This window comes from Alexandromys fortis, unplaced genomic scaffold, assembly GCF_014885135.2.
Source record: "Alexandromys fortis isolate MF-2015 unplaced genomic scaffold, M_Fortis_MF-2015_v1.1 scaffold_53, whole genome shotgun sequence".
Lineage (NCBI taxonomy): Eukaryota > Metazoa > Chordata > Mammalia > Rodentia > Cricetidae > Alexandromys > Alexandromys fortis.
This window is the reverse complement of record NW_026067939.1, coordinates 8,804,715-8,813,015: the sequence shown is the minus strand read 5'-3', so window position 1 is coordinate 8,813,015 and position 8,301 is coordinate 8,804,715. Positions and strand designations below refer to the sequence as shown.

Below are 8,301 nucleotides of genomic sequence, written 5' to 3'. Positions count from 1 at the left end.
CTTTGTCTGCCTGAACAGTAAAATCGTGGGAGATAGCAGAGGCTTTTTTTTAAAAAGAGATTTTTTTTATTTTTTATTTTTATTTATGTATTAAAGATTTCTGCCTCCTCTCTGCCACCGCCTCCCCTTTCCCTCCCCCTCCCCCAATAAAGTCCCCCTCCCTCGTCAGCCCAAAGAGCAATCAGGGTTCCTTCCCTGTGGGAAGTCCAAGGACCTCCCACCTCCTTCCAGGTCTAGTAAGGTGAGCACCCAAACAGCCTAGGCTCCCACAAAGCCAATATGTGCAGTAGGATCAAAACCCAGTGCCATTGTTCTTGACTTCTCAGCAGTCCTCATTGTTCGCTATGTTCAGCGAGTCTGGTTTTATCCCATGCTTTTTCAGACCCAGTCCAGCTGGCCTTGGTGAGTTCCCAATAGAACATCCCCATTGCCCTTCAATGGAAGAATGGATGAAGAAAGTATGGAATATATACATATTAGAGTACTACTCAGCAGTAAAAAACAAGGACTTCTTGAAGTTTGCAGGCAAATGGATGGAAATAGAAAACACTATCCTGAGTGAGGTAAGCCAGACCCAAAAAGAGGAACATGGGATATACTCACTCATAATTGGTTTCTAGCCATAAATAAAGGACATTGAGCCTATAATCGTGATCCTAGAGAAGCTAAATAAGAAGGGGAACCCAAAGAAAAACATATAGGCATCCTCCTGGATATTAACCTTCATCAGGCAATGAAAGGAGACAGAGACAGAGTCCCACATTGGAGCACCGGACTGAAATCTCAAGGTCCAAATCAGGAGCAGAAGGAGAGAGAGCACAAGCAAGGAACCCAGGACCGCCAGGGGTGCACCCACACACTGAGACAATAGCAGAGGCTTTTTTATTATACTCATTAGCCTGTAACATTTACATCTCTTCAAAAGCTGTCCTAAATATCAGTGGCTTCTGGCTATCATCACTAGAGACTGTAGGATATGCCAGGTTATTAAGAAGCCTATTTAGATACACTGTATCTACCCACAGTCTTATCATTCTTCATTTTTAGAAACCCTTGGTACCATAGGGGAAATCAAGGCCCATCAAGTCAGGGAATATGCAGTATTTTCATGTTCTCTACATCCGGACATAACATAGATTTAAACAAGTGCCCTCTTTTCTTCGAGGTTCCAGTGTCCTGCCCATTTGTGATATTTGCTCTGAGTATAAATACAAGATATGACAATCCTGTTCTAGCTTCCTTTTCCCCATGGACCTAGAAATTTTTATTTTTCCCTATTGTGCCTTCTCTAGTACTTTATTTGGTATAAATCAAAGAGAAAACATGTAAGGATTCATTTCTTCTTCATTTTTAACTTGTTTTGTTCTTTTGAGGCTTTATGTGGAGAACAAGGACAAGAATAATTTTAGTGAGACATGATCCACAAATTAAGTTAGAACTTCATAGAAGCACTGACAAATCAAAACTATTTCTCTCACTCTCAATATCACTCATTCCCTCAAACACAATAAACACATGAGCTACTCTAGGTTGTTACTTGAAAATGAGTTTCAATATCTGCTCTATGTAAGAAAAATCCAGTTCATATTAAACATCAAACATTATGGTAAACTAATTTAGTTATATTATCAACACTTGCAGATTATATTAATCGTCATATATTGTTGATCTCACCAAGAACCTGGTTCTGGCAGTGGGTTTTCCTTTTTCCATCCCTACTTTCTCTTGGTTTAGTGGATACAAGAATCCCAAATCACTTTACAAACCTCAGTAGTGGAAACAAACATAAAATGCAAAAAAGGGAAATACTGAACTCTCATAAAGGAAGGCATATGAGCTCATGAGGAAATATCAATGGAAAATTGCCAAAGATACTTAGGAAGGCAGTGAGTATTAGTCTGTCGGATAGAGAAATAGATGCAATAGTCAGAGTATAACTGCGTTCAATGATTTTGGTTAAAATTATCTGAAGATTGATATTTTCCATGGCAGACTAACCAAAGTGCCAGAGTCAAAACTAATCACATACTGACTTGGTAATTCTTTTTCTATAATTCATTTTTTCAAGAAAATAATTGTGAAATATTTAACTTCAATTATGATTTAAAAACAGTTCTTATTATCTAGAATAGTATGGTATCTTTAAAAAAATGTTGACATTCCATTTATTATGTTACACAAATAAAGTCACTAAATCCATAGAGGTGGATCCCAGACATATTAACCCATGCAGAACTACAGGAGAAAATGCTTGCTGTTTATATTGAACTACTTTGTAAATAAAATATTCCTTGACTACACTATCCTAGGCAGACTTAAACTAGAAGAAAAATCACTCTAAAAAAATTTAGGCCTATATTAAAACTTCCTGTTCCCCCCAATATAAATGAATTTTGATCATATTATTTTCCTTCTCCAATGCCTTCCAGAACAAGCCCAACTCTGTATCCACTCAGCCTCCATGTGCTTTTTCTCCCTTGTTGAATGAGGTTTCTGTCCTGCTCAGTTCCCACAGTAGTTAAGTCCCAAAGAAACCATGCAACTTTCTACATTAATTACAAACTGATTGACCTAGTACCTCAGGTTTCTTATTAATTCTTTTTTTTTTCTTATTAATTCTTATAACTTACATTAGCCCATTATTCTTGTCTGTGCTTCTCACTTGGCTTGGTACCTTTTTTGGCATGGCAGTCACATATTGCTTGCAATGTGTCTGGCAGAGTGCTGAGGGAAAATGATCTGTGCCTTGTCACTTGTATTTTAAATAAATCCTGAATGGTCAGTAGCCAGGCAGGAAGTATAGGCTGGACAAAAAGGCAGGAAGTAGAGGCAGGGCAATGAGAATCCTGGGAAGAGGGAAGTTTCAGTCTGCAGTTGTCACCCAGACAGACAGGAAGCCAGATAAAGAGCAAGAAAATGTGATTGCCTTGTTGAAAAAGGTACCAAGCCATGTGACTAACACAGACTAATATAAGTTATAAGAGTTAATAAGAAGCTTGAAATACTAGGCCAATGAGTTTATAATTAATGTTGACCTCTGTGTGATTTCTTTGGGACTTAATGACTGTAGGAACCAGGCAGGACAGAAACCTCAGTCAACACTCCCAGACATCAATAAAAAGGAAAAAAATCACAAAACAACACAAAACATGCACAAAGTATGATGGAGTCCATTTTTGATGTGGGAGTCCCCTCTGTGTGCTGTGATTACCATTAATGAGTGAAGAAACTGCTTTGGACCTATAGCAAGGCAGAACTTGGGTATGCAGGGAAGACTAGGGTAAATGCTGGGAGGAAAAAAGGAAGAGTCAGAAAGAAGCCATGGAGCCAAACAAGACAGATAATGGGAATTTTATCTGGTAAAGGGTTAAATTAATATGAGTTAGCCATTAAGAAGCTAGCGCTAATAGGCCAAGCAGTGATGTAATTAATACAATTTCTGCATGATTATTTTGGGTCTAAGCTAGCCAGGAGGCCAGTAACCAACAAACACCTACAACACATTTTGTATTGGCCAACTACTCTTGAGCATTGGGGCTGCCCTAGAGTTTGATTGATATACCTAGGAACATTCTATTGCAGAAAACTTATTTTTCTGTCTCAGCAGGCATTAATTGCAAATAGCTTCTTGGTTAGGTATTGTGCTCACTTTCCCCTCTCTAGGATGGGATTTTATGTGCTTTAAACTTGTACAAATATTTTTGCATGATGTCACGGTCTCTTTGAATTCATCAGCCTTGCTGTATCCAGAAATTCTCTTTCCTTGGAGTTATCTAATCACTTCTGCCCCATACAATCCTCTCCTTTCTCTTCTGCATTTATTCTTGAGCCTTGAGAAGAGGGGTGTTATAAAGAGATCTTTTTTAGGACTGAATGACCTAACGTATCTCACTCTGTGAATGTTGTCCAATTATGGGTCCCTGAGTTAATTGCTCTCTGATGAGGCTGTAGTGTTTGTCTGATTTAGGGGTATACAATATGCTCTTTGGAACCATTTTATTCTATGTTCCTTTATCATAATAATAGAAGGTTGGTGTTACGTTTTAATGTAAGCATGCTAGTACTACTTACCTATAAACTCCCTTTGCCCAATAGCCAAATAACCAATAACCAAATGAGGCATAAGCCACAAACTAGGAGTAGACACCACACATGTCCTTAGTAACCGAAATAGTAATTTTGCTATTTAAATACTAATTGCAAAACCAAGCAAGTAGTCTTTAGAAAGAACAAAGACAGGCATGTTCTTTTAGTTTCCCTATCTATATCTTTGACACAGTTTTAACTGGATAAATAATAACATTCGGTACAGCCTGGGAGGAACAAGTAAAAATATCAGGTCATTTTAGAAAACACTATGGAGCCATGACCCTCTATTATTGTAAATCATCAAAACAGAATCACAGTGGCTTGTATTGTTTCTTCCCTCAGGACTCTCACCTTTACAGAAATGTATAAACAAATGAAATACTTTTCCCATTGCCTCATCTGACATTTATAATCTGAAACTCTTTTTATCCACCATTACAACTAAAAATTAAGGAAAACTTAAAATATACATTAATTGACTGAAAAGACATATCACTTAGGACATTAGTATGTCTTGCCTTCCCTAACTATCTCATGCTGTTGTATTTTTTTTTTTATCATACAGTAATGAATCCTTTTTGGTGTGAAAAAAAAAAAAACATTCAGGAGCCGGGCGGTGGTGGTGCACGCCTTTAATCCCAGCACTCTGGAGGCAGAGGCAGGCAGATCTCTGTGAGTTCGAGGCCAGCCTGGTCTACAAAGGGAGTCCCAGGATAGGCTCCAAAGCTACAGAGAAACCCTGTCTCGAAAAACCAAAAAAAAAAAAAAAAAAAAAAAAAAATACAAGTTCTGAAATATCTATTGGTCACTGAAGAATTAATTCTTGCTCTAATAATTTATTGCAACAGATACAAATATTGTGGCAATGCAGTGTTTGGAGAGCTATATTTCCTTGTTTTTAATGAGGTTTTGTTCTAATAGCAGTATCTTCAAAATGTAAGATGGTATTTAAAAATAGGTCACTAGTCCTTCGGATGAGCCAATTAAGTCAGAAGCTTCTGATACAGCTTTGGGTTTAGCTGTATCATTGACTTAAAGTAGCAACACAATGGTGCACCTGCTGCTTTGGTTTCATTGTTTAGTTTTTCTTTGTCTAATTTCACTTACATTGATTGATATTCAGAGAGTTATTAATTCCTGTAAGTTTAGATACCAGAAGCCCTCACTGAATTTTCAAATGTAAAGCATAGCCTACCAGATTAAAAAAATAAACTCTTACAGAAATATATTAAATCAACTACTCCAATCATAGCATCAGATGCTAGTCCTTTGAGTTTGATCAGTGCATGCAAATGTTTATAATCACATGATCTGCTACTTTTTTTTTTCACAGAAGTAATAGCGCTTCTTGATTTTAATCCTTCTGCCCCAGTTAAATACAATGTGGTCAGCGAGATAGTTTTTGGATAATACATGCTCTGAACTTTTAATTAACAAAGAGTAAATCCCTCTTATATAGAATTTACTGAAATGAGTGGTAAGGATAGTAGGAGAGTTTGATCCACCCTCACCTTAACCTCCAACTTTAACTTTGTGCCTAACATTTTAAATCTCTCTAAATGTTAATATCACAAGATAGCATTTGGTAAATTAAATGTTGTAAAGTATCTGACACAAAGTTAGTCTCTAGTTTACTCTCTCCATCAACTCTATCTTTTTATATCTTCATTAATTTCATTTTTTATATTTTATTTATGTATATTTATTAATTCCAAAGAAAACTTCACAATAGACTATGTTACTAGATGCTCACCCTTACATTTTTATATTTAGGATTGTGTCTTTGGTTTACACGAACAATGATTTGCTTCCAAAGAAGGCTTTACTAAGAAGCAATTCTATTTTCTCTTTCACTTTTTGATATGACACATCAGGAACGAGAATAGAACAAGGGCTGAGTTAGCCTCTTGATTGTGTAAAGGTGAAACTAATAACACTGAACAAAAAGAAAATAAGAAATCGCCCCCCAAAAAAAGCACCAAAGCCCTTTAAATAGTGACAGCAACACAATTTTCTTTAGTCCAAATAATTAACTTTTAACTTGAATTCCAGGAACATTTATTCATGTTCACATATAAGTATGAAAGGATAGAAATTATCTAAATGCTTAGAAATAGATGGTATGTATACTATATATTTGTTTTTATATTTTCTAGAATACTCGTTGTAACTGACAAAGTTGCAAAATAATAAAAAATAAACTTAAACCTCAACGTAGTATATATAATTATATAATCTATATGATAATGTGCATTTCTATATAAGTCGAATACTTTATATATCTATATGGATCAAGAACTTTTTCTTAATTTTATGTAAAATTCAGTGTTTTTTTTTTTTTGACATGTTACTCATTACCTCACTAGTTCCTACAGGCAGGTGCGGTTTAATGACTCCATGATGTAACAGATGTCCAGAATTCCTTCCCTAATTTCTTTTACACATCATTTTGTCTTTTATATAACAATAGAAAGTCAAGGAAAAGTGAGTGATAACAGTGGAACAATAGAAAAGGTTATTTTAGACTTTCAAATCTTGGAAATTTTCTCCAAATATAAGTTCTTAAGCAACTTGATATTTGGTTGTTGCCAACTGTTCAAAAATTCCTCTTTTTTGAATCCCCCCTTTTTAAAGTTTAAACTTATTTTTTTCTCTAGGACCATCCTTGTATTTAAATCTATCAATTTTTTGACAACGTCATATTTACCATCAGGCTTCTACCTAGGTTTTTGTCTTCCCCAATCATATTTTTGCCAGGCCTAACCCAAAGTCTTCTCTAAGTCATGCATTCATATAGGATAGCTCTCTGAAGAACCATCACAAATTGTTTCCTTGATATTTTATTTTGCATTTCAGGATGGTATGTAGGAAAAAAAAGTTGCATGACCCCTAACTCTGCAATGTTAGGATAGACAGTTTATGTTACGTGGTTTCTTAGTTAGGTATCTATGACAGTGATGAAAACCATAACCAATTAACTTGGGGAGGAAAAGGTTTATTTTACTACCAGTTTCATCTAACAGTTCATTATTAAAAAACAGTGAGTGGCCGGGCGGTGGTGGCGCAAACCTTTAATCCCAGCACTCAGGAGGCAGAGGCATGCGGATCTCTGTGAGTTCGAGACCTGCCTGGTCTACAAGAGCTAGTTCCAGGACAGGCTCCAAAACCACAGAGAAACCCTGTCTCGGAAAACAAACAAACAAACAAGAAAAGTGAGTGCAGGAATGGAAACAGGGCAGAAAATGGAGTCAGAAACTGATGCAGAGGCCATGGAGGGGTGTGGCTTACTGATTTGCTCCTCATGGCTTCTTCTTCAGCCTGCTTTTTTACAGAGCCCAGGACCATTAGTCCAGAGATGGTACCACACATAATGGTCACGGCCCTCCCCCATCAATCACTAATTAAGAAAATGCCCAACAGCTGAATCTTATGGAGGCATTTTCTCAACTGAAACTCTTTTCTTTCATATAGTTTTAGCCCCTGCCTAGTTAACATTCAACTTCCAGCACACATGGTAAAGGATCATAAATGTCATGGCTGTCTTGAGACAGAGAGATACTGTTTGATGCATGTGGTTCTCATTATATCACATGATGCTTAAAAAGTAAAACCGAATATTCAGAGTTAAAGAGAGAGACTAGGAATATGGAAGCTGAGAACATATTTTACCCAAAACATTTCCTCAAGAAAAGGAGATCCCAGAAAAGAAGACTTTGAGTTTAGCCAGCTCCATTCTATCACTTACATCGTACAGAATCACACGGTATAAAATCCCGTTGCTTTAAGCCATTCGGTTTGTCATACTTTGCTATGAGGGTGATAAGAAACAGGCTTGTGAGGTTAATCTCAGACCAAAGGGAGTAGGTAAAGACATACTGGGAAATGGAAGCAGTAGACAGGCAGCCATAGCCCTGTGTCATAGTATCAAGGCATAAGGACATGAATAACCACCATAGTTGGAATAGTGTCTGGAACGTATTTCAAGCTGTACCAGGGTTTTAAAAATGTCAGACCTCATTCCTAATTTTTAACCAGGTTTTTCTTCTGTTTCTTTCTATATTATTGCTGTGGCTATCCTGATTATATTTTCTTACTCCATTCTATTTGAGTCATCACAGTGTTTGTAGTCACTTGCCAAAACCCCATGGTTTCCACTGATACACATTCCTACACAATGTCCTTCGTGCATATCTTTTAGTTATGCCTCTAAAT

At 36.6% G+C, this 8,301-nt stretch overlaps 1 long non-coding RNA gene across 1 annotated transcript in view; it reads left to right on the top strand.

Moving 5' to 3' along the window:
- The first annotated feature begins 434 nt into the window (after positions 1-434).
- LOC126504897 (uncharacterized) overlaps positions 435-8,301 on the top strand; it is a 153,042-nt gene continuing 145,175 nt past the window's right edge. The window contains exon 1 of the long non-coding RNA XR_007592747.1: positions 435-563. This is a non-coding gene — a long non-coding RNA (uncharacterized lncRNA). The remainder of the gene's footprint in view (positions 564-8,301) is intronic.